The 25,881-nt window shown below is 43.0% G+C and overlaps 2 pseudogenes; one reads left to right on the forward strand and one right to left on the reverse strand.

Moving 5' to 3' along the window:
* The first annotated feature begins 1,674 nt into the window (after positions 1–1,674).
* LOC119309830 lies at positions 1,675–15,625 on the forward strand (annotated as a pseudogene).
* A 721-nt stretch (positions 15,626–16,346) lies between these two features.
* Positions 16,347–18,746, reverse strand: LOC119311047 (annotated as a pseudogene).
* Between the last annotated feature and the right edge of the window lie 7,135 nt (positions 18,747–25,881).

A 25,881-nucleotide genomic window follows, 5' to 3' on the forward strand; every position in this document is an offset into this window, starting at 1 on the left:
GGCAAAACTGTTCACTATTTTCTGAACCGGGTTATTTTTTTGAGAGTGAATTCCACTTTTTACCCCATATTTATACATTTGTGACACTAATTACCCCTTCGAGTGAAAATTCGTCTAGAATACCCCTTTTGAAATCTTTGGACCCTTATTTTTTGATGCGTGTCCATCAGGTAAGGTGTGAGGTGACGCCCTGTATCCAAAAACATGTGGACGGCCACAAGGAGTGGAACAGATAGACAAGAGAAGCTTGGACAAGATCGCCAATGATGCCCTCCGATCCTTACAGTTTTTTTACAAATCAATGACGCAACATGCCGATCCTATCGACCATAAACAAACAAAATGTAAAACTGGGGTAAAACCGTGTTAAAAGTCTTCAAAATCTGACATTTCGATAAAAGTTCCGCTAAATAGGGTAATATGTGTCACAAATGTACAACTACAAGGTAAAAAATGGAATTCACTCTTTTTTTGAACACTGTTCATTAACGGGCATTTCACTTTCGTTGTTTAATATTGCCACATAAAATGAATAGTAAACACGCAAAAAAACATCACCAGGCATTGTTCACTTTTGCCGCATAAAAATGAACATTAAATGTGCGAAAAGAAAAATTTAGAGAAAAGAGAAAAACGGAACGCTTCCTACTTTAGCATAGTAACTTATGTAAAATTGTACTATTTACATGCAATACTAAAATATATTATCTATTAGCAATACTATCAAAGACATCAAAGCCAGGAGTTGTACGAGTGATATCATTGTCTCTCTTGGGACTTCATTGGGGTATGCTCTGGTGTGGATAAAGCTGAGCTTCGAGCATGCCTTGTTGGGCTTTATATCGGTATTTCTCTTAACATGCTTATTGTTTTGGAAACTGATTGTGCATTTGTGGCTTCTTTTCTTGCAAATGAAAGTTGTGACAGATCCCCGCTCGTTGACCTCAAGAAGGAAGCGGTTGACATCATCAGGCTTCTGGAAAACTTCAAGTTATCAAAAATAAATAGAAGGGCCAATTCAGTGGCGCATGAGATTACTAAATTTAGTTTTTGACAATAGATCTGATGGTTTTTTAGAATAATTTCCCGCCTTGCGTGGTGTCTACTGTTATGAACGATTATAATGATGTTTTAATTAAGGAAAAGGTTTAAAAACAACCGGATGATCCCAGGCAATCGTAAGCCCCCTCAAGCGAGTGACACGCGTCCCCTATGGGCCCACCCACCGCTTCTTCTCGTAGCGTTATCTTCACGAAAAGGCTCTAGTCCATACGTTTTTCTCCTCAAAGCCTCCTTCTTCCTTTCTTCTTCCTCAGGTGCTGCTACCTCTCCCGACAAACGCCGCTGTTACACACAACTACTACTACCCTGCTACCTCTCCCAAAAACACGCTACAAGCTTCCCGTCGCTGACCACCGCCACCGTTGCCACACAACCCACCCCAACATTAACGATGCTGCTTTTTCGGGGATGTCGGCGTTTTGCTGCGAAAGCAACATCCATGGAGATCAGATAGGCGAGCGCGGTGTGCTGCAATGGATCGGAGCCTCCGAGTGTGGCGGTCGGCGCTATGATGGAGCATTGCGTGCGGCCGGCGCTACGATGGAGCATTGCGTGCGCCCGTCGGTGTCGCATTGGAGCATCACCGACGTTGTGATGACGACCACAACGACCATGGCGGTTGCAATTCCAGCGCTGCATTGGAGCTTCGCCGGTGTTGCGATGACAATCGCGACGGGGATGCCATGGCGGTTGCAACTTCGCCGGTGTCGCGGCGACGACCGCGACGAGCCGGCCATGGCGTTGCAACTCCGTCGCTGCAATGGAGCTTCTCCGGGCTGCTGCCTTGGAGTTTTTGTTGCACCGACGCCGCCATGGAGCTTCGTCGGTGCTGCGACGACGACCGCGATGGGCCGGCCATGGCGTTGCAATGGAGCTTCGCAGGTGCCGCGACGGACCGGCCATGGCGTTGCAACTCCGTCGCTGCAATGGAACTTCGCCGGGCTGCCTTGGAGTTTTTGCAGCACCGCCGTCGCTGCATTGAAACTTCGTCGGGGTTGCAATGGAGCACCACCAGGGCTGTGGAAGCTGTGACGGTTATGCAACGGAGATTCACGGGGCTGCAATGGAGCTTCACGAGATGTCCACGGTGCTCCGTTTGAAGTGTGTGGCGCTGCTGACTTGTTGTGATCGAACGGCCACTGGTGTGCAGATCAGACGGCTCAGCCTCCTTTAATTAATTAATATATGAAGAGGTGTTTAAAAAAAAGAACACATTGGCAGCGAGAGATACTACAAGGGCCCGATTAATTAAAGCCCCGTGACAAGAGAGGAGAGACGGGGCTACAAGGACTGTGTGCGACCAAAGACAAGAGAGGAGAGATGGTTTTCCCTACCCGTACTAGTAGTACTACTTTTTACCATTGGTAATTTTATTATATACTGTAGCCGTAGCACCACGGCGCTCTCTAGTCTAGCTCTGGCACCGTTCACCGCGGCACCCTCCTCTCTTTACCCGCCCCGTGAAAAAGGGCCCGATTCCCAAGACACCACCCCGAAAGGCATCCTGCTAGCCTCCTCCCTCTCCCTCTCCCACAAGCAAAAGATTTCTGTGCAGTAGTACCATACTGATCGTCTGATCCCCTCTCCCCCCTCCCCTCCCCTGCCATCCCATTGATCGCTCATCTGCTCTGCTTTTCCGCATTGACTGACCACAACCACAAGCGACTCCTCCCTCCTCCCTACAGACGGCCAAGGCCACAAACCAACCCCCTTTGCTTCCATTCCTCCTCCCTCTCCTCCCAAACGGAATGCCGCCTGCCTGCTCCGGTGCTCGCGCGTGAGCGGCTAGGACGACGCGCGAGACGGAGAGGGGGAAGCCATGGGGGGCGGATTTGGAGGACGTGGTGCTCTCCTGGTCGCTCCAGGAGATCAACGACGACGACCTCTACAGGGGGAAGGTACGCGCCGTGGTGCTCTCCGTGCGCCATCCATTCACCCCTCCCTCGCCCCGCCTCCGGATGATGATGATTTGTGCTTGCGGGCTCGACCCTTTTATTTGGGTTGTTTTTTCGGTCGAATCTGTGCGCATGGCACGGACTCCGGGCGAGCGAGGCGTATGCTCCGTATGCGCGCTAGGTTGAATCTGGTGATTTTTTTTGGTTAATCGCGTTTAGTGCGCTGCCATTTTGTGCGTAATCGAAGCTGGGTTAGCTGTTGGATGTTCCAGATGATGGTGTGTGTGGTCCGCGCGCTAGGGTTTAGAGGGGGTTTCTGTCCACGTGTCATGGAACTGGAACTGCAATGAATTAGCATGCGCTGAGTGCCATTTCTGGACTGTCGTCTGATGGCAAGTGGCAACGCACGTAATTGTTGCGCGCTAACTGTTGGATTTCAGGAATTTTTTTTCTTTCAGAAATTGTTGGATTTCAGGAAATTACATGTTGCTGTTGCTTGTTGCTGCCATCTGTGACCGATTCGGGCTAATACCATGGTTCTTTTTTTAGAGAATGGTTCTTATGTTACTGATGGAGGTGCACATTGCTGTAGAAAACGATGGCACACTAATTTCATTATGTGACCACCATTTGTCCAGTGCCTCCAAAGAACTTTATTTGGTGGCAGATAGGTGCTGTCGAAAAAGATGACACAGCTATTGGATTTCAGGATTGTTGTCTGATGGCAAGTGGCAACGCACATAATTGTTGCACGCTAACTGTTGGATTTCAGGAAATTGCATGTTGCTGTTGTCTGTTGCTGACATTTGTGACTGATTCGGGCTGATTACATGATTCTATTTTTAGAGAATGGTTCTTATGTTACAGTTGGAGGTGCACGTTGCTGTAGAAAACGATGACACACTAATTTCATCATGTGACCACCATTTGTCAAGTGTCTCCAAAAAACTTTATTATTAGATAATACACTTTAAGTTTCAAACCGCTGTTGGAACATGATAGGTGCGTAAGTCATGTATCGTAATGATATGTATGCGTGATGTTGTACAATTTGGTGGCAGAAATTACAAACTGTCTTGCTATGAAAAACAATTTCTATAGCTGAGTACAGCAACCTCCTTGTGATATGAGTGCTGTACTGATCCTTGCATATTGTTGCTGTAGATGAAATTGACCATATAGCTCTTCTGTTTACATGCCATTTGTTGTGTGCTCAAGGAACTGTTGGAGAATCATCTTTTTTCTAGCTATAACCATATTCATTTGGAAATGACCTCTTTTCTGTTTAGGTTGAGACTATTCCCTGCAACTTCAAGTCACTTGATCACTATCTTGCATCGTACCGTGTGCCTCTGATTGAAGAAACAAGGTCAGATCTGTGCTCATGCCTTGAACTCGTCAGTCAAGCACCCTCGTCGAAAATACTTTCCATGGAGGTAGCAGGAAAGTCGGGATCATACTTTATGGATGTGGACTTTTGGGACAATGATGCTGGTTTCTCTACTGGGGCTTATTCTGCCAGGAATGGTGACATCTTTATTTTGTCTAGCATAAAACCTGAAGCTGCAGAGGACTTAAACCGCCATGGTGTCACATATTGCTTGGCAATGGTCACTGATGTTTCTATGGATGATGAATACCAGAAGGGCTTCAGAGTCAAAGTTGAAAAGAATATTGACTTGGAAGAAGACTTGAACAAACTCAAACATGCAATATCTCTCAATAATATCACCACAAACATACGTATATGGAAAGCACTTACCTTTGGTGCACACATGAATGACAATTTCACAATAATCAAGTCGCTCTTAGCCCCCACAAATCTGGTAATGTGGCATGCATACCCGTGTTTAGTTTACTTGCCATTTTCATTACCAGTATAAACTAGTATGGGACCTAACCTTTTGAGCTCCTCTTTGTCTGCTCTGTTGCAGGGTGAGGATATTTGCGGTATGTGTGTAAAGCAGGATGGGGGCTGTTTGGCTTCTTTCACAGAGCAATTACTATCGGTTAAGCTTAATCAATCACAAGTTGATGCTATTGATTCTGTCATCTCAGCTGTACAATGTGGGCATGTAAACCTCATGAAGCTTATATGGGGTCCACCAGGCACTGGAAAAACCAAGACGGTTAGCGCTTTACTGTGGGTCTTGGCATGTTTGAAATGCAGAACTCTTACTTGTGCTCCCACAAATGTTGCTGTTGTTGGAGTTTGCACTCGTTTCCTGGAAAACTTGAAGGATTTCAATGAGCACACTGACAACATTGGTCTACCTTTTTCTCTTGGAGATATTTTGTTATTTGGAAGTAGGTCTAACATGGACATCACAGAGGATCTTCAGGAAGTTTTCTTGGATTTTCGTGTCGATGAACTTGTGGAATGCTTTTCATCGTCGTCTGGATGGAACTACAGAATAGCTTCAATGATATCCTTTTTTGAAGACTCTGCTTCACGGTATGATATGCTTCTTGAGGATGATGGCAAAATTGATCCAGTGTGCTTTTTGGACTTCGTAAAGAAGCAATTTGATGTGATAGCAGTAGCTCTGAAAAGATGCATCATGAATTTGTGGGTTCACCTACCTGGGAGGTGCTTTTCTTGTGATAGTGCCATAAATATATCTACATTGCTTCATATGCTGGAAAATTTTGGTGCTCTTCTGTGCAACGTAGACTTGACTGATGAGGGCTTAAAAAGGGGACTTGGTTGCCTGTCAACTGTGAACTCTGTTTGTGCACAACCTGTATCTTCTATTGAGAAGGAACTAGATGGAGCAAGGTCTTCATGCCTTAAATTGCTAAAGGATCTGCTACACTCGCTTAATTTACCCACTGGAGTAAATAAAAACTGGGCCCAGAACTACTGCATATGTAATGCAACACTTCTTTTCTGTACTACCTCTAGCTCTTATCGGTTACATCACATGGAGATTGCACCCTTCGAAGTATTAATTGTTGATGAGGCTGCTCAAGTGCGGGAGTGTGAATTGGTGATCCCACTACGTCTGCGTTGGTTAAAACATGTTGTTTTGGTAGGAGATGACTGTCAGCTGAGTGCAATGGTTAAAAGCAAAGTAAGGTTTTGCCTCACCCTCTTTATATTGTCTGAATTCATTTCTTAGTCATTGGCCCATTTATCAACAAGATAAACTTCTGGTACTGAAATGCTGAGAATAAAAAATGTGACGGCCATATCTTTCTTTTATGTTCCATTGTTATTTATATGTTTTCAGTAATCTTACTAGCTTTCATTGGTTGTCTCTAGGTATGCAAAGAAGCTGGATTTGCGACAAGTTTATTTGGGAGATTGGTTATGCTCAAATTTGATAAGCATTTGCTGAATATACAGTATCGCATGAATCCTTGTATCAGCTTATTTCCAAATGCCCAGTTTTATGAGAGGAAGATTTTAGATGGTTCCAATGTTCTGTCTCCTAGTTATAATAAGGATTACACATGCCTCCCTTTTGGGAGCTACACGTTTATAAATCTCACTGATGGAAGGGAAGACACAGAGGGCACGGGAAACAGCCGCAGAAACATGGTTGAAGTTGCTGTTGTTTTGCACCTAATCCATACCATCTTTAAATGTATGTCTAAGCTGAATTCTATCCTTTCTTTAACCTTAATATCCTTTCTAGTTATTTTTTAAGAAGATATTTGGCTAATATAACATGGGATCTTTAGAAGCTGACGTGATCTGCCGTTCTTGTATTGCATACTGCATAACCTTCATTGGTAGAAAGGTGTTCACCACAATAGTGTATGTTTGAGAGTCCAGCTTTCCATGTGTATCTCTTGATATGGTTAAATTTCAATTCTACTGCCCTGTTCGGGAAACAATGTTATTTTTATTTTGGAAAAAGAGAACATTCGATAGAGGACATGAAAGATGAAACATCATGCTCTATCAGAGTTGTTTGGCCACTGCCTGACCCGCCTTAGTAACTTTTATTATTATCGGACTTCGTAGTTGAAAAGCAATGATATGTCAATGATTTGGTGATACAGAATTAACTTAAATTTGTTGAAGAATATTCTTTCAATAGCCTTGTCAAAAAGTTCATCCCTAATGATCAGTAAGCATACCACCTAAGTTTTTTCTGCAGCTTGGAAAAGGACAGACCAAGGGCTCAACATCGGTGTGGTCTCTCCATATAATGCTCAAGTTGATGCAATTAAAAATCGACTTGGCCAAAAATATGATACATGTGATGGCTTTCATGTGCGAGTGAAGTCCATTGATGGTTTCCAAGGAGCAGAGGATGATATAATTATACTATCAACTGTTAGATCCAACGAGAGAGGAGTTGTTGGATTTCTTGCTGATAACCAAAGAACAAATGTTGCTCTTACTAGAGCAAGGTGTGCATCAAATTTTTTGTGGCCCCTTGTTTTATTGCTGTTCAAAGTATGTCAGACTGATGATATAAATTATCTGATGGATGCTTTATTCATACAGGCACTGTCTTTGGATTGTTGGGAATGCTCATACACTTTATAAAAGTGGGACTGAATGGACAGACCTTGTTGCTGATGCGGAGAGACGTAAATGTATTTTCAGTGCCACTAATGACGCAACCATCTGTAAGGTGGTTTTGCAAGTAAAGCAAGAGTTTGATGAACTTGAGGATCTTCTCAGTGCCGATTCAGCGGTTTTCAGCAATACAAGATGGAAGGTAAGTACCATGGTTTCAGCCAGTTTGGCTTTGAACTACTTTCTTGTTTTCTAATATGTCGCTGCACTTAAATTACCCAGAATGCAATTCACATGTATGTGCATTTGTCTTATGAGACTCATGCTTGTTGTCAGGTAGTTAGGGTTTACTGAATGTACACTTCCTTTATAGTGTGATTTTGTTTGTATTCATGATAGATCTATTTTTTACTTTTTGGAATCATGTATGTGATTCACTTGTCTCTACTAGGCTGGTTGCTCTGTAATTGGATTGTGAGAGGTTTGTAAATAGGATTTTCAGGACAATGTTCATTTCTCTCGTATACATTCTTTCTCATGTTCCATTTTTTGTATTCATATATTCGACAGGTCATTCTTAGCCACGAGTTTAGAAAGTCTTTCACCAAACTAAAATCACGACAGCTCAGGAAGGAAGTACTCCAAAAGCTTATCAAACTTGGAGATGGTTGGAGGACAACAGTCAAGAACCTTGACATGCCTGGTGTTTCTTATCTTGTAAAAGTATACAAGATCTGGGACTTGTATCTTGTTTGGAGTACTGACATTGAGAAAACCGAAAGAAGGTATTCCCAGATAATAAGAATTTGGGACCTACTGTCACAGCAAAATGTTGCAAGAACTGTTCAACGTCTCGAGAATCTATTCTCCATGTACACGGATGATTACCTGGATCATTGCAGGAGAGTGCAGACACAAGGGTATGAGTTTTTTTTATTGTTAATGGGCTATAATCAGGTTTCTTAGATTTTTTATACCTCTGATACTTACAGAGATGAACTGTTTGTAAATAGTTCATGCCTACAAATGAATTGCCTGAAGATATTCTTCTAATTTTTGCCCTCCTTTTTGTTGTGGATAACAGGAAACTGGAGGTTCCTATGGTTTGGGATATTGTGCATGATATTATCCGCTATAACAAGGATTGCAAAGCTGACGCTCATGAAGAGCATGATTACGTGGATACATCATATGGCATGGAGAATTCAAAAGTTAGTGAAAGCTTCCTGCTGATGAAATTCTACTTTTTATCATCTGGAATGGCAAAGCATTTGCTGACAGCTACTGATGGGTCTGAAATCAACATCCCCTTTGAACTGACGGATGAAGAGAAGGTGATAATTCAATTCCCACTCACTAGTTTTATACTTGGGAGGTCAGGCACTGGAAAAACCACTGTATTGACAATGAAACTGATTCAAAAAGAGCAACAGTCATTGATTGCATCCCAAGGTTTAAATTTGGATGGTGCTGATTTATCAGGGGTAGATGACAATAATATTATGTTACCAAAGAATGGAGGAGAAAGTTCTGTGAAACAAGTATTTATCACTGTAAGCCCAAAGCTATGTTCAGCCATAAAAGATCACATCTGCAGACTTAAAAGGTAAGTCAATTGAATTGAAACCCCTATTTTTCAAGTATTACATATGTTTACACCATTTTGGAAATTATTTTCATAGGACTATTTAAAGTGTTGGCTCAATATTTTTTCACTGTACTTCTTTCTATTAGAGGTAGTGAGGGTAGGCCTTGAATGCTGCTGGTCTAGGCGTGCACTCAGCCACTCACATGACTAGCCAACTGAGCCATGCTTGGTGCTCTTTTGTGAAATTATACATTGCAAGCGGGTTCAATGATTTCTTACGAAGATACTCGCTTTGCTTCTTTTATGTTTTGTACCAACACTAATCCTTGTATTAATTCCAATTTATTTCAACCCTTTATAGATTTGGCATCGGTGATGTCTCTGACGAGTCTAGCATTCTTCACATGCATGACATCATGGATGACCTGGAAGAGTTTACAGAAATTCCTGACAGTTTTTGTGATCTACCTCACGGGTACTATCCTCTTACTATAACATACCGTAAGTTTTTGATGATGCTTGATGGAACATGCCAGACATCTTTTTTCGATGCGTTTTATGGTGAAATGAAGTCTAGCTTTGAGAGAGGCCATTCAAGATCTCGTGCAGTGCAAACTTTTATTGAATTGAAGGAAGTTACCTACGAAAAATTTGCTACTTCCTACTGGCCTCGTTTTAATGCAGACCTGACAAAAAAAATTGCTGCGTCCACTGTCTTCACTGAAATAATTTCTCATATAAAGGGCGCATATCAAGCAAGCAGGCCTTGTACTGGCAAACTGGAAAGACAAGATTATGTGATGCTCGCTGATAAAAGATTTTCATCTTTGAACAATGAGATGAGAGATAGAATTTATGATATATTCCTCGAATATGAGAGTATGAAATGCACTGCCAGGGAGTTTGATTTGTCAGATTTCGTCAATAGTCTTCACAGTAGTCTTGTATCTGAGGGCTACAATGGAGATATGGTGGATTTTGTTTACATAGATGAGGTCCAGGATCTCACCATGACACAAATAGCACTTCTTAAGTATGTCTGTATGAACATCAAGGAAGGCTTCCTTTTTGCTGGTGACACTGCACAAACTATAGCAAGGGGTATCGATTTCAGGTTTGAAGATATCCGTTCACTTTTTTATACTGCATTCCTCGCAGAAACTGAAGCGTCTAATGAAGGACTTAAACATGGTGAAAGAGTCCATCTCTCAGATATGTTCCAACTATCTCAGAATTTCCGTACACATTGTGGCATCCTCCGTATGGCACAAAGTATCATGAGCCTTCTGTACTTCTTTTTCCCGTCAAGTGTTGACAAGCTTAATCTATAGACTGGACTTGTACATGGAGAAGCTCCTGTGCTGCTGGAGTCTGATAATGATGAGAATGCAATTATGACTATTTTTGGAGAAAGTAAAAGTAAACATGGTAACCTGCATGGGTTTGGTGCTGAGCAAGTCATATTAGTTCGTGATGATGCTACCAAAAAACAAATTATTGATCTTGTTGGTAAACAAGCTCTTGTTTTGACTATTGTTGAATGTAAGGGTCTTGAGTTTCAGGTATGGGCCTATATATTCAGTTTCATCTGTGTTCATTTTGCAAAATATTTAACTGTAAAATGCGCTGTTTCAAATTGTCAAGTATACTCACTTCAGAGATATTTTGTAGGATGTGCTGTTGTACAACTTCTTTGGTTCGTCGCCCTTAAGAAACAAATGGAGAGTTCTCTACGGCTACATGGAAGATAAAGATATTATAGCACACTCTGAGCAGATCTCTCATCCAGGTTTCGACAGAAGCAAGCATTATCTTCTCTGTTCAGAGCTGAAGCAACTCTATGTTGCAATCACACGCACTAGGCAAAGACTCTGGATATGTGAAAATACAGATGATTACTGTCGACCAATGTTTGACTACTGGAAGAAGTTGTGTATTGTAGAAGTTAGATCACTTGATTCTACCCTCATTCAGGCAATGCAGACAGGGAGCAGCAGTGATGATTGGAGGCTACGGGGAACCAAGGTTGGTGATCTTTGCTTGTTTGGTCTGGAAAGCCAATTTTAGTTACCATGCTATGCATTATGTTGCCTACTGAGTGATTTTTTGCATGTTCTTAATCTTGTGAAATTCATGTTTTTTTTGTCTCACAGTTGTTCTATGCACACAAATTCTTTGTTAGTCGGGTCACGATGCGTACCTACTTACAGTTTTTCTGTTCTTCTCTTTTACCATTGTTATTCCATCCACAAGTTCTCTCTCTTTTCCTTTTGTAGTTATTCAATGAGGGGCAATTCGAAATGGCTACTATGTGTTTCGAAAAGGCCGGTGATGCACACAGAGAGAAGTGGGCAAGAGCTGCTGGACTTGTAGCGACCGCTGACCGTGTCATCTCAAAAAATTTGGAGTTGGGCAAGGCTTCATTGGAAACAGCATCAGAGATTTACGAGTCCATAGGCATGCATGAGAAAGCTGCTACTTGCTATATCAAATTAGGTGACTACAAAAAAGCAGGTCTGCTAACTCTCCATAGTTCCCAAGCTGTATCCATACTTTTGAGATCTCATCATTCCATAACGTTTTACAAATGACAGTTTGTTCTTAAAGAGTTGCCATATAAGTAAATGTCATCAGATTAAAAAAAACATTTATTCGAAATGAAATCCCTCCATAAATTGCAGACATGCTAATTTTTAGCTTTGATATGGATAGCTTTGTCTGACACTCTGACTAAACATTGTGTTCCTTGCATTGCCATAGATATGGTCTATACGCAAAAATGTGGTATTTCTAGACTTGAGGAAGCTGGTGACTGTTTTGCTAGGGCTGAATGCTGGTCAGAGGCAGCTGAAATGTTTTTGAAAGCTAAATGTTACGCCAAGTGTTTCTCCATGTGCTCGAAAGGAAAACAATTATACAATCTGGGCTTGCAGTTTCTGCAACAGTTAGAGGAACATTCACTTGAGAATTCAAAATCCTTGGAGGTTTCTGCAATTAGAACGAAGTATCTGGATAATTGCGCTCAACATTATTTTGAGCGTGGTGACATAAAGCATATGATGCCCTTTGTTAAAGCTTTCAGCTCTATGGATCACGTACGGACGTTCCTAAATTCTAGAAATCTTGTTGACGAACTGTTGAGTTTAGAGATGGAAATGGGTAATTTCCTAGAAGCTGCAGGAATAGCAAAGCATAAAGGAGATGTCTTACTGGAGGTAGACATACTCGAGAAGGCAGATTTGTTTGAGGATGCAACACGGCTTCTCCTCCTCCATATCATTGTGGGTTCCTTGTGGTCTTCAAATAGTAGAGGGTGGCCTCCCAAAAGATATGCAGAGAAGGCACAGTTTCTTGCAAAAGCCAAAGAGTTGGCAAAAAAGGTCTCTGAGTGCTTCTACTGCTTTGTTTGCGTGGAAGCTGATGCACTGTCAGATGTGAATAAGTCTCTTTCCAGTTTGAATTGCACTTTGCTTGAGGGCAGAAAATGTGCAAACTTGTTAGTTGAACTTGTTGCTTCCCATTCGATCCTTGATGTTCATCTGCAGTCTCGAGCCTCTGGATACAAGATAGAATTAGGGCCAGGATCTGAAGATGAAAATAGCTGTAATGATATGCTGGCCTCTAACCAGATGTCACCCCAAACTCTGTTTTATGCCTGGAATCACTGGAAGTCGATCATAATCAAAGTACTATCTCATCTTTGCCACACCGATGATCCAGAATTAAATGGCTATGCAGTTGTGTATGAAGATCTTTTTGCCAAGTACTTCGGATTGAGAAAAGATGGTGAAGGTGACAGATATGTGGTGCTGAACATGAATGCAAGTTGGCTTTCCAACGCTGGCAGGAATTCTTTGCAGCAAGACGGCAACAGATGTTTATTGGGTGCCTCCGAGTGTCATTCATGTGCTCAGTGTTTCTGGATGAATGAGCTGTCTTCTGTTGGTTTCAGTGTACTTAAGAAGTTGGAGTCAATTGTTCAAATTTCTCCAAAGCCGGCATCTTGGTATACCCTGGTGAGAACTGTCCTTATCATACATGAGATAGCAAAGTTTTTGGAAGAACCACAGTTCAGCATGCCAAAAGGTTCCATGAAGTTAAGAAGCTTTTTTGTTCTCTGTGGGCGTCGATTCTTTGAGCTAGTTTTTCTTGTGTGGAGAGATGGGACAAAGGGGAGCCTCTCGCATGTACTTGACTCACCAGCTGCATATGGATTGATTGCTGATTCTCTTAGTGCAAATCTTCGCCCAGCAAATAAAAAATTGACTTATGGGCATCTTGGGAGAACAACCATGCTTCTGCTTCATGCAGCACAATTGGATGAAGCGCTGCTTTCAAGACTATTACAGTACCTGGGCAATAATTCTGAGTGGGCAGGGTTTTTCCGATATTTCAAGAGATTTCTTGACAGTGGTCGTGATAGATCCTCCTTGATCTTCAACTTTAAGCTTGCTCTTGAGTTTACCTTAAGTGTAAAGTGGAAGGATGAACTAGACTACATATCCCCAGGATGCTATGTGGGTCTTATGGAGTGCCTTGGTTTCTTGGCTTCATCATGCTTATTAGTACAGAATGATTTTATGTGCTGCACGAAATCTCTGTTGGTCAATATGCTGGAGTGCCGTACCAGCAAGGCTTTCATTGACACCTGCCAGGTATCTAAGTCAAGCCCAGATTCTGATCTTCATGGTTTGGCACACTTATCAGGCCGTTTCATATACGAGACAATTATTACTATCTTGACGACCAAGCATATGCTCCAGGAATGGGTACATAAGACTTCATGTCCTTCCAGTACTTCATACAGAGCAGTCCTCCTGAGATTAGTTGTTACACTTTATCCTCTGATCCTTACTCTTTCTCTGGGGAAGTGCTATGAGGTCACACGTAACCTTGTGAGGAATGAAGTCTTCAAGGATTTACCTTTGGAGTTCTCTAAGAAGATTCAAGATGCTTTGAAAATGAGGTCTCACACACCGAGCAACTTCATAAGAGTGCTTGCTGATGCACTTGCCTCAATCGGAGATCATATGGTAGTTATTGGCTCACCCAAAATCCCAGTAATATGTCGAAACTTGAATGCCTATATGATAAGCAAGGAGGATTTGCATGATGTTCCGAAGATAATGGCTCTTCTGCGTCTTGAAGAACCAAGTTGTGTGAAGCAAGAGACTCCATTGCCAGAAAAATCTGATGGCAGCAAGCGTCCTGAAGAACCAAGTTCTGTAAAGCAAGAGACTCCATTGCCAGAAAATTCTAATGGTAGCAAGTTCAAAAATTTATTTCTGGAAACATTCCTGTGAATGTAGAGTTAGTAAAGATAGGAATCAGTTCGAAAAAGAAAAAATCAACTGATGTCCTTGTGCCTGTAGAGGTATTAAAGGTAGAGGGTTCGAGAAAGACAGATTCAACTGGTATCTTTGACACTCTCTGGAAGAAGCTTGATACTTTTCTACGCGATGAGGAAGGCCAGGTGAGTTTCATATGTTATAATAATGCTTATTTTGTTGTCTTCCAGTTTGTCCCATTGTTGGCAGGTGCCGAGTAATCCTAACAGCTAATTTCTGCAGAAAGATGCAAGGGTTGTCATTCAATTTCTTAGAGATGCCCTTCCATGGCTGGAAACAGGCGTTCTAGCATTGGTTGATAAAGAGCTTGATGAACACTATCTGGAAGAGATCAAGCACATCTGCAGTGAGTTCGAAAAACTTCCTGATAGGTAAGCAAGTGTTAATTTGGGGCCAACTTTATCTAGATTTCGGGTCAGTTCTTTTGGCAACTTTAAAAAATAAGTTGCCTCCTCCCTAGCTTTTCCTATAGCCGCCTCTTTTATTCATTGGGGCTTCTAAACTAGTTATGTGATAACTAATTTAGAAGTCTCAACAAATTCAGAGGGCGGCTTACTTTTTAAGTCGGGGAGAGGCAGCTTATTTTTTAAGCCGCCCAAAAGAGTATTGTAATTGATAGGCATGTATGGGTAATAACATCCTCTCTTTTCTGCATGATATGTACCACCTTTCTAGTCTAGTGCAAGACGTGTCTTGTGAGAATTTACCTTACCACTTGCGTGCGTGAAAATTCACAGGACGGACAAAAAAGCTGTGGATGATCTATACTCGAAGTGGGAAGGTGCTGGGAAGACACTGCAGCAGGTCATCCGCCTTGTGATTGGTTCAGGGTCATGCACGGATGGTTGTTGCCAATGCCAGGATGAGAGGCGCGAGGGGAAAGACCCCAGGCTCTGCCTCCTGAAGTTGCCCACAGACTGCGTATTCAAAGCTTGCCCAGATGACGAGCGGGCTGGCACGGGAGAAGCTGCCTCGACTTCAACAAAGGCGGCGGCGCAGAAGCAGAAGAGCAAGAAGAAATCCAAGAGGACGAAGAAGCCCGACAAGGGGCGTGGCAAGAAGTGAGCTGCTGTAGTTAGTTTAACCACCTTCAAGAAAATATTTGCGTGCATTGGGGAAGCTTGTATTGTAAAACCATTGGGAAGACAGCAGAAATGTGTTGCTTCGCGTCTGGCCAAGGAATGTAACTGTTGAACCGGCACAAGACATTTGTTTGTACCCATGCATCACTATGAAGTTCCCCCTAAATTATTTATGTCGAATGAACGTGCTTACAGAAAGTGTTGGGCCCTTTTTGACCTGTGGAATAGCCTCCTCTGCGCTATGGCACCACTTTTGAATATGCACACCTGTAAGAGACCACCGTCGAAACTGCATTGCAAAAACTTGAAACGGAACCGATGGACGCTATGTGAGCCAACACCCAACCAATTTTCAACACACCAACACCCATGATCTTCCGGTAGAAATGATGTAGTGACACTGTAGTAACTTGCAAAGCCGCGCAGAGTCATGCAATGCAACCATGAATCACACACACTTCAGAAGGCCACCTGATCGCGTAGATCAGAGGGATAGCTACACTCGAACTGACAATCTCACAGCTGCCCCTAGAACCATGATAGCAGACTCCGATGACTGGGGGTGAAGAAATTGAAGGGGATGGGGTGCTCCAGGTGATCACCTGTTAGTCCCCTTCATATTCTTTTCAAGGAATTAGCAGTTGACTGCCCATATATTAAGATGAACAAAATGTTGTTACAAATTCATACGCCACCGGTGGCCAAGACATGATCATTGTCCAGGTAGCCAGCAGGCCCACAGGATAATCAACAACACAATTTGGATACATATTATGCACAATATAATAGCCCAAGCCATGGCACACCCTGACAGCTTGGCTTGGTTTGGGATGGAAAAACGATGGTGAAACATGGCATAAATGTAGTGACACACTCTAGTCAGGAATGGCACAGAGAACTTGTTGCTGTACAGTACGTCAGGAAAAAAATTAAACCCTGACACCATGAGGCACTTGTTTATCCCGGCCCCATACGAATAGCTTACTCAACACTGTATTTATTTCAACAAAGAGAGAAAAAAAAAAGAGCACTTGCCTAAGCTTTAGTAATACTATTTCTCAGAGAGAATATATGCATAAAAATCCGTACTAACTTTCCTACCGGCAATCTTCTAGCAGTGTTCTCTATTGGTAATGCCCCCCTGGCCCGTCCCTGCCTTCGTAAGCAGGTGGGGCGGTGTTGTTGTAGTTGCCGCTGCATTGGTAGCTTGGGTTACCTATGGGGGAAACTGGTAACTTGGTGGATCAGGCCCGCTCTGGTACGACTGTGTGTTATGCCTTCTCCTTTCAAAGTTACCCTGTCAAAGTTGGGACGCCTACGACTACACTATCTGCCAATTTTACTGCCTCTCACCCACTCCTCATGGTATTTGGGGTCGTAAGGAACAGCCTGTCCATCTATAAATGGTTCTCCTGAAACACAAGAGAAGGCATTAGATACACTCTCCTTACATATGGACTGAGATGAAAACTGAAGAAAGTGCACAAGCTCAGATAATCCAAGGAAGACATGGCAGGTTAAAATGTTGAAAGTGCCACCTCAAGGGGCTCAAAATGCCAGGACATATTGACAAACACTTGATATGATAAATCATCTTGCACAAAGCACTTGATTTTACGATATATATGGTGGTATGATATTTGGCTGCAGTTTTCATTATTATTTAATCCAGGTATAATAATGAAAACTGCAGCCAAATATCATACCACTAGGAGGAAGATGTATATTTTAAACAAAAACTAGCAACTACAGAAGCGGTGTCTTATACTCCCTCCATTCCTAAATATTTGTCTTTTTAGAGATTTCAACAAGTGACTACATACGGAGCAAAATGAGTGAATCTACACTCTAAATCATGTCTATATACATTCGTATGTGGTAGTTTATTTGGAATCTCTAAAAAGAAAAATATTTAGGAACAGAGGGAGTAGCTCTCGTATCAAATTTGAGTGTATCGTGTTATATTCAGGTTTCATCAAAAGACAGAAGTTTGTGGTTGGTAGCCTGCCAAAAAGTTACAGTGGCCAACATAAGCTCCTACTTCAATTAAAATAAACAAAGTTGTTACCAATCACCATTTCTGTCAGTTGAATAGATATCTTAGATATTGGTGACATCCTTTTACTATAGACTGTAGGAATGATGTTACAGAGAGCAGTCAAGATTACACTCAAATACTAGAAAACTCCACATGATAACAACAATGAGATGTTCATCACTAAACAGTTAAATGCTTAACTATAATACAAATGGGTACAGAAGCAATTAGCAGCACAAATAAGATACCAATGATGATCGTTAATTAATAAATGAAAAAATATATTCTGACAGGATAACAATCTTAAGCCTTTTGAGTAAGAAAAAAATTCCTAAAAACATGTGCTACAGGAAATTTTCTCAAAATTCCTAGATCTGAAACCTGCAACTGAAATAGTCATAACAGAACATCATATAGTACCACACAGAGTGGTAAATCTGTTACCTAGTGAGGGGAAAAAGCAACAACCATTTCAAATTATTATAGTGAATATTCAGTCAGATAGTACATGATCATTACCCCCATAGTCCTTATTTCTTACATCCACGTATGAATCAGGAAGAACCCAACGGACCTTAGGCAACTCTGAAAATAACAAATTAGTGGCATTTAAAAAAAGATCATTTGAAGTCACCTTCATAAAAAGATCACATACACGAATTTCATGTAACGATCAATATACCTATGAGTTTGCCGGCGAGTTCGTCAGATAGTAGGGCACCAAAAGAAAAATAATGCCTAGTTGACACAGAGTAGATCTTCATCCTTGCTTCGTCTTCACTGGAACGACATAGGGATAGGGTAGGTTTGAGATACAGATATGTTATAAATAGTACATAAATGACTTTATCATACTTATCCAATCCTGATCCACTAACCCATCAAGGGTGAGGTGAGGGGGCAGCATACCTTCCGACGACCTGAGCGAGGGTCTTGATGTAGCCGTCGATGATCTCGTTACGGTGGATGTCGGGGTTGCTGGCGTCTCCTGGGGGGCCCTCCATGATGACCATCCAGTGCTCGTAGTCGCACCCGGGGATCGCCTCCTCGGGGGCACGGTTGCTGCAGTTCGAGTCTGAGTTCGCGGGCTGCGTCGCGAACCGCCTGGCCGATGCCCCGGGCGCCGGCGCCGGGGACGGGGCCAGCGCCGCCGGGAGGAAGGTCCCCGCAGAGGCGAGCGGGCGGAGGAAGCGAGAGGCGGCGGCCGGGAGGGATGAGAGCCTGGATAGGAGGAGCGCGCGCGACGCCGACGCCATGGTGCAAAACCCTAGCGTATCCGTGGGGAAATGGCGTCGACGGGCTTTAATAAGGGTTTAAGGAGAGCGTGCGCGATTTATAGAGGGGCCCGTGAGTCGTCTCTGACTCTCCTAGTCTCGTGTAGCGCGGCCTTGGCGAGGCGATCGTCTCCGCTCTCGTGCACCGACTTCCAACCTTTCCCAGTCCCAACGCTTCTCTGAAATCTCTCCTGCAGTCCTCCGCCGTGCTGGAGCTGCCGGCTTCACCGCGGACAATCGGTCTTCTCCGCCGCCCACGCTCTTCTCTCTCCACCCTTAAATTTTGGGTGCACGCCATCTAGGTCCGCTTTGCACTGTGCAAAGTTGAATTAGGTACCCTTTTTCATTACTTCTGATGACTGAAAATATTTAGAGCTTATCTTGTTCTGCTTCGGTGTCGGGAGTATGATGCAAGCTAAAAGAGCAGGTGATGATGATCTCGCAGAAAGCTCGAAAAAGAATACATAGGCGGTGATGGAAGAGAGACACACTTGATTCCTTGGTTTCAGGTCTGCCGGCACTTCATTGTTTCCAATAAGGGAAAAGCCCCCCCTCAACCTGAATCTGCTGAGGCCTATGGCGGCGGAACTTTTACGCTGCAAGCGCCGCCTCCGTATGCTTCCATAGGTCCAACCCCCGTGGCTACCTTTCAATGGTGCTGCAAGATGTCGTGTGCCACTCTGAGATGTGATGCAAGGCCTTGTTGCAAACCTCCGAATGCAACGTTCATCATGTTGCAAACTTCCAAGCACAACATGACTCATATTGCAAAGAACTCGTCTTGCGAATCTCCGAGCGCAACATGTCTCATGTTGCAAACACTTGTCAGTTGGTAGACGTGGCCCATATCCAACAGTTGTCGCTCACTGGATCCAATGGCTTGTTGCCCATCCGATCTTTGCAAAATACCTGTCGGCCAACGAGTAGCGCAGTCATAACATCACTGCTGAAATTGATGGGTTTAGTGAGTGTATTTTATCGATGCGTGCTACATTTCGGCTGATTAAAGTGTGGATCGAATCGACCGCCTCCAGAGTCGCTGGATCACGCACGCGATAGCTGCCCAATCTAGACACGTTATTCATTCGCTATGGTCCGCTTATTTGCAACATGAGCCATGTTGCACTTGCCGGTTGCAACATGACCCATGTTGCGCTCTGAAAAAACATTTGTGGTCGTCCACCCTATTATCCAAACCCCTTTTGCAACATGACTCATGTTGCACTTGGGAAAACATCTGTGGTCGTCCATCACCATGTTAGCTAACCCTCATTTGCAACATGAGCCATGTTGCGCATGCCGGTTGCAACATGACCCATGTCACGCTCTGTATAGAACGTTTGCAACACTGGCGCGACCATCAACCAGTGGAATGGAGTAGGGCCTTGCACCACTAGCCTCCACTCTAGCACCTTCCGCAACTTCCTTGCACCAGCGATCCGCTGAAGCAGCCTCCGGCAACGCTCTCTGAATCGACCACGCGTAACCTAGCTTGCAGCATCGATAACCGAGACAATTTCGCATCAGTGGCATCTACAACACTGGTTTGTCGGTGGAGCTCGCAACATGGTGCTAGAACATGTTGCGGCAGTGGTGTCCCATGGTGGTATGCGATACGAACATGCGCCGATGGTGACGGTTTGAACCGAGAAAAGGGAGATAGGGAAAGAACAAAACTGTTGGATGAGAGCTCGCATGGAGATAACGCGGGAAGGAGATAAATGGTGGTGGGCCCACATGAACACGTGTCACGCGCGAGGCGGCGGACGATGCGGTGGAAATCGGTCTTTTGAGTGTTAGCATTTCCCTATTTTATCGGGCACTCGGTAAAAGCCCCCCCTTTGTTGAGTGTGCCGGAAAAATGCTTGGCATACTTGGTGGTTTGCCTAGTGTTACACTCGTCAAACAAAAAAAATATTTGGCAAAGATTTTGCAACATGTACATTTCAACCGTGGCTAATGGTAGCTAGACTAACGTTTTGTCCAGTGTTTTAAGTTAAAAAAAACAATGGGATGCATGTGTGCAGTTGCATTCACAACTCAACTTTTGAATTTTGAGTCTTTTAATACCTAAATATGATTTCTTTTGCTTGAATCTATATCCCTATTTTATATATTTGTAGTTCAAATCGAAAATTATTTGACAAATATCTAGAAATACAATTAATGTCTTAAAAGTAGAAAATGGCTCCACAAAAATGCCAAATTTTGGTGCTATCAATGTAATGTAATATGTTAGGTATGGGAAATCATTTTACAAAAGCTTTAGAATTTTAAAAATGAAGGTACTACACATGTACCTTAACTTGGTATTCAAGAAAATATAAATGAAAATTGGCGAAATGACAGGTGCTTCATCGTTTGACCTTGAGGCCTCCTTTGATTCAAAGGATTTTCAAGGCAATTTTGGACGATTGGAATTCTAGGAGTTTTTCTATTTTGGTTATTTGGTTCATAGCATTGAATCCTATATGAAATTTTAGGAGCTCAAACCTCTTTGAAAGAATCCTTTGTTTTTCTGTGATGCAGCCAAACAAACCAAAATCCTATAGGATTGAGATGAGCATGACATTTCAACCTACGTTTCTTCTATTGTTGTGTTTTTAGAATCCAGAAAATATTTTCAACACTCAGTATACACCATCACATTCTCCATGTTAAAATTTGACATTTTTAGTTTTTTTGCTATTTTAAGTCATTAAATGGACTTTTAAGCATTTAATGGATATAGTCAAATTTGGACTGCATTACTAAGAGACTGAAACAGAAGGGTTGAAGCAGTCGACATCTTAAATCTTAAATTAACCAACAACGCGATGTGAACTAACAGCCAAACAATTTTTGACACACCAACATCCATGATCTACCGGTAGAATTAATGTGATGATACTAGTAGTAATTCGCAAGGACATTTCAAAAGTCACATGCTCTCGTAGATCAGATAGCCACCCATGTTGACAATCTCAATACACCAAGTTTAAATCATCTTCAGTCCCAAATCCCCTAGAACATGAGGTGCAAAAATAAAAAGGAATGGGGTGCTTCAGGTGATCATCCTTAGTCCCCTCCATTGTGCAAGCAGCCAGTAGGCCTATAGGATAAGTCAACAATACAATTTTGGCCCAAACTAGGGGAATCCAAACAACCTATTTAGGTTTAGGATGAAGAAGACGAGTCACAGGGCAAATCGATGATGAAGTGATGAACCTGGTGTTAAATGTGTAAAGCCAGGATGTCAACCATCAACCATTGCAAAAACATGGGTTGGATCTCCCAGAACAAACCAAGAATCGCTACATCACCTTCATATAAATGCTCACACAGCTCTATTCACAAATCAATGGAGCCGAGGGGAAAGGGCGGAGACAACTAGTTGCTATACAGGAGGAAACATGCATTTGTTGAATATGAATGCACTTGTTTACTCCAAAATGCTCAAACGCCAAAAGGAGCTCCGACATTAGCCGCTTCCAGAACCTGAAGTCCAGGTTCTGCTACAAATAATTGGAGCATCACAGGACATGCCAACCCATTTGTATACACACAGTTATATGACAGAAAGGTGATCCAATAGAACAAACACAAAGAGAGCATGTTGCTACAATTCGGTAACAAAAAACAAAGTTCTGGATCCATGACAAAAAACAAAGTTCTGAGGAGACCAGTAGGGATAGATAACATATGCATATATAAAAGTTCACACTAACTTGAGAAGCTATTCTAGCAGTGTTCTCTATTGGTAATGCCTCCCTGGCCGCCCCTCCCCGCGCAGGCACGTGAGATCTAGGTGTAGGCACGTGGTAGTTACCGCTGCCTCGGTGGCTTGGATTACCTGTGGGGGAGACTGGTAACTTGGCGGCAGTGGCGGAGGCAGGAATGCATATAATTGGACGTTGGGGAGGGCCGGCTGCAGGTAACAGTAAAAATATGTCACTGTTCATATGCATATTACCAAGGAAATTAGGATGTTGGGGAGGGCCGGGCCCTGGCTGGCCCCCCTGTGCCTCCGCCACTGCTTGGCGGAGCTAGCAATCTCGCCCTAGTACGCCTGTGTGTTCTCCCTTCTCCTTTCAAAGTGGCGACGCCACTTGTGGCAGTTACATCCTCCGTGTCGATTCATAATGTCATTGTTTCTCACCCAGTCCTCGTGGTATTTGGGGTCGTAAGGAACAACTTTTCCATCTATAAATGGTTCTCCTGAAATACAAGAAAAGGCATACACCCAGATCTCTTTACCATATGGACACAGATGAAACCGAAAATAGTGCACAATCCTAAATTATCCAGGGAAGAGTAACACAACAGATTTAAACAAGTTAAAGCTGTCATCTCGAGGAGTTAAGTGGCGCAGAAGGCCAAAACAGAACGACAAAAACACTTGACCTATATACCAATATAAAAAGAGCGAGCTATGGAGATTCAACAAATCTCACTCGTTCAACCTCATCTATCCTCGATATTTAGCGTTAAACATGTTTAGCACCCTTCTCTAATTAATATCATGCCTAATATGAACATGAGCATTAACCAAGAAATTATATCCAACATAATATTAACATACAATTTATATCTTGCATATACATATGAGCAATACAATCAGGGTATGTCTAGGGCATATCTAGATATGCTCCAGTTATTGCACATCTAAATGACTCAATCAAATTAGAAAGAAAGGGGAAAAAAAGACAAAACAAAATGCTTGCACTAATCTTAGTGTAAAATTAATGACGTATGACTTAGATGTGATATACTTAAGGCACACCTAGATGTGCTTTAGCAAAACTGATACAATTAATATTGTGCCAAATATTGCATAATTACTAATATGATAAGAGCATACACAATCGAACCCCTCAAACCTTCCCCAAACCTCTGGGCGGACAACTCGGTCACTGCCCGGTCGATCACAACAGATTAAAACAAGATAAAGCTGCCATCTCAAGGAGTCAACAGATTAAAACAAGTTAAAGCACAGACTGGTAAATCGTTACGGTAGCCATTTCAAAATACTTCGGTGAATGATACTTAGTCAGATAGGAAGCACATTGCCATTACCTCCGTACACCTTATTTTCGACATCCGGGTATGAATCAGGAAGAATCCAGCGGACATTAGGCAACTCTGTAATTAATGATTTAGTGGCATGAGTTTAAAACAAGACCATTTGAAGCCACTTACATAAAAATATCTCATACAAAGAATATCATGTAATGTCCAATACCATTGAGTTTTTTGGCGATTTCCTCGGATACTAGGGCTCCAAAAGCAAAATAATGCCGAGTTGACACAGAGTAGATCTTCATCCTTGCTTCGTCTTCACTGGAACATATGACAAATTTGAGATACGTACAGTCATACAAATATGTTATAAATAGTACATTAATGACTGAAACACATTGCATAATATTTGAGACAACCAAAACACCAAGGAGAACCCCGTTCCTGTCCTCGGAAGAATGTGCTGCTATGGTCGCGAGAGAAACATAAATATTGCAAAATGGTAAAACTTTAACAGATGTCTAATGAAATCTAACAGTAAGCATGGCCGTCAAGTAAGAATCGCCATCGGCATAAATGACAAAGGCGAGTTCTGAATGAAGATGTATACAAAGCATCATATAAATGATAAAATGACACAAAACAGGTAACATACATTTTTCATACTTCTCTGATCCCGATCTGTCATGACCTGGCCCCGGCCCTATATATCAATTCAGTAGGCTGATGGGCTGGCCTATAGGCCAAATCACCGAACTGCTGCCGCTACATAAGGAAGCGAGTCATACACGAGAAAAGGGGGTCGAACAGAATAGAACTTGGCTTCGGCTTTCTTCCTCCTCTGGCTATTTCCTTCTCGTACTCGTATGAGACGAGTGTATCTCACCCTCCTCCTTACTGCTGCTGCTTTCTACCCCTAATTATGTGCTCTTCCCATTGTAAACTCTTACTCCCTCTGTCCCAGAATATAAGAACATTTTTTACACTATGCTAGTGTTAAAAACGTTCTTATATTTTGGGACGGAGGGAGTATCTGTTTACAATCTCTATCTAGTGAGAGCTATATCCTGTACCCATGTACTGTGTTGATAGAAGTAGGTTCGTAACATGATCCATAACCCATCAAGGGTGAGGGGGGCATGCCATACCTTCCGACGACCTGAGCGAGGGTCTTGATGTAGCCGTCGATGATCTCGTCGCGGGGTACGTCGGGGTTGGCCTTGTCGCCTGGGGGCGCCACCATCTGGATCTGCCAGTGCTCGAAGTCGCACCCGTCGTCGAGGGGGGTCCTGATCTCCGTGGGGGAGCGGCTGCTGCGGTTCGGGGACGGATTTGCAGGCAGCGTCGCGAACCTCCTGGCCGACGCTCCGGGCGCCGGGGCCGGGGACGGTACCAGAACGGCCGGGAGGAGGCTCCCCGCGGCCGCGAGCGGGCGGAGGAAGCGGGAGGTGGCGGCGGGGAGGGGCGAGAGCCTGGAGAGGAGGAGCGCGCGCGTGGCGGACGCCATGGTGGAAAACCCTAGAGGGGAAATGGGTTGGAGATTGGCGAAGGGGTTTAAGGGTCTAGGGAGAGCGTGCGCGATTTATAGAGGGTGCACCCCTTCTGGGCCCTTTTCATTACTGGACATGTGGAGTTTATTTTTGGTCTGCTTCAGTGTTGGGAATATGCTGGGAGAACATGCGATGGTGATCTCACAGAAAGCTTGAAAAAGAAAAGAAGATTCAGGAGCGATGGAGGAGAGACACTTGATTCCTTGTTGGTTTCAGGTGTGCCGGTGCCGACACTTCATTTTTCTAGTACTACCTCCGTCTAGGTGAATAAGTCATTCGCGTAGTTCTAGGTCATCGATTTGAGGAACTAAATATGTGTTATATGTCATAAAAAGTATATCAGTAGATTTGTCACATATAATACATATTTAGATAATTAAATCGTCGACCTAGAACTACGCGAATGACTTATTCACCGAGACGGAGGAAGTAATGTTCTGTTACAGCTCCATTGGAGCACTCATAATTGTGTTCAATCATGTTTTCTTAAATAGGGGAGTTACTTCAGAATGCCAATTCGGACGAAGAGCTGATTGACAGCCGGAGAAGTATGGAGTGAAGTGAACTAA

This window comes from Triticum dicoccoides, chromosome 5B (genome assembly GCF_002162155.2).
Source record: "Triticum dicoccoides isolate Atlit2015 ecotype Zavitan chromosome 5B, WEW_v2.0, whole genome shotgun sequence".
Classification (NCBI taxonomy): domain Eukaryota; kingdom Viridiplantae; phylum Streptophyta; class Magnoliopsida; order Poales; family Poaceae; genus Triticum; species Triticum dicoccoides.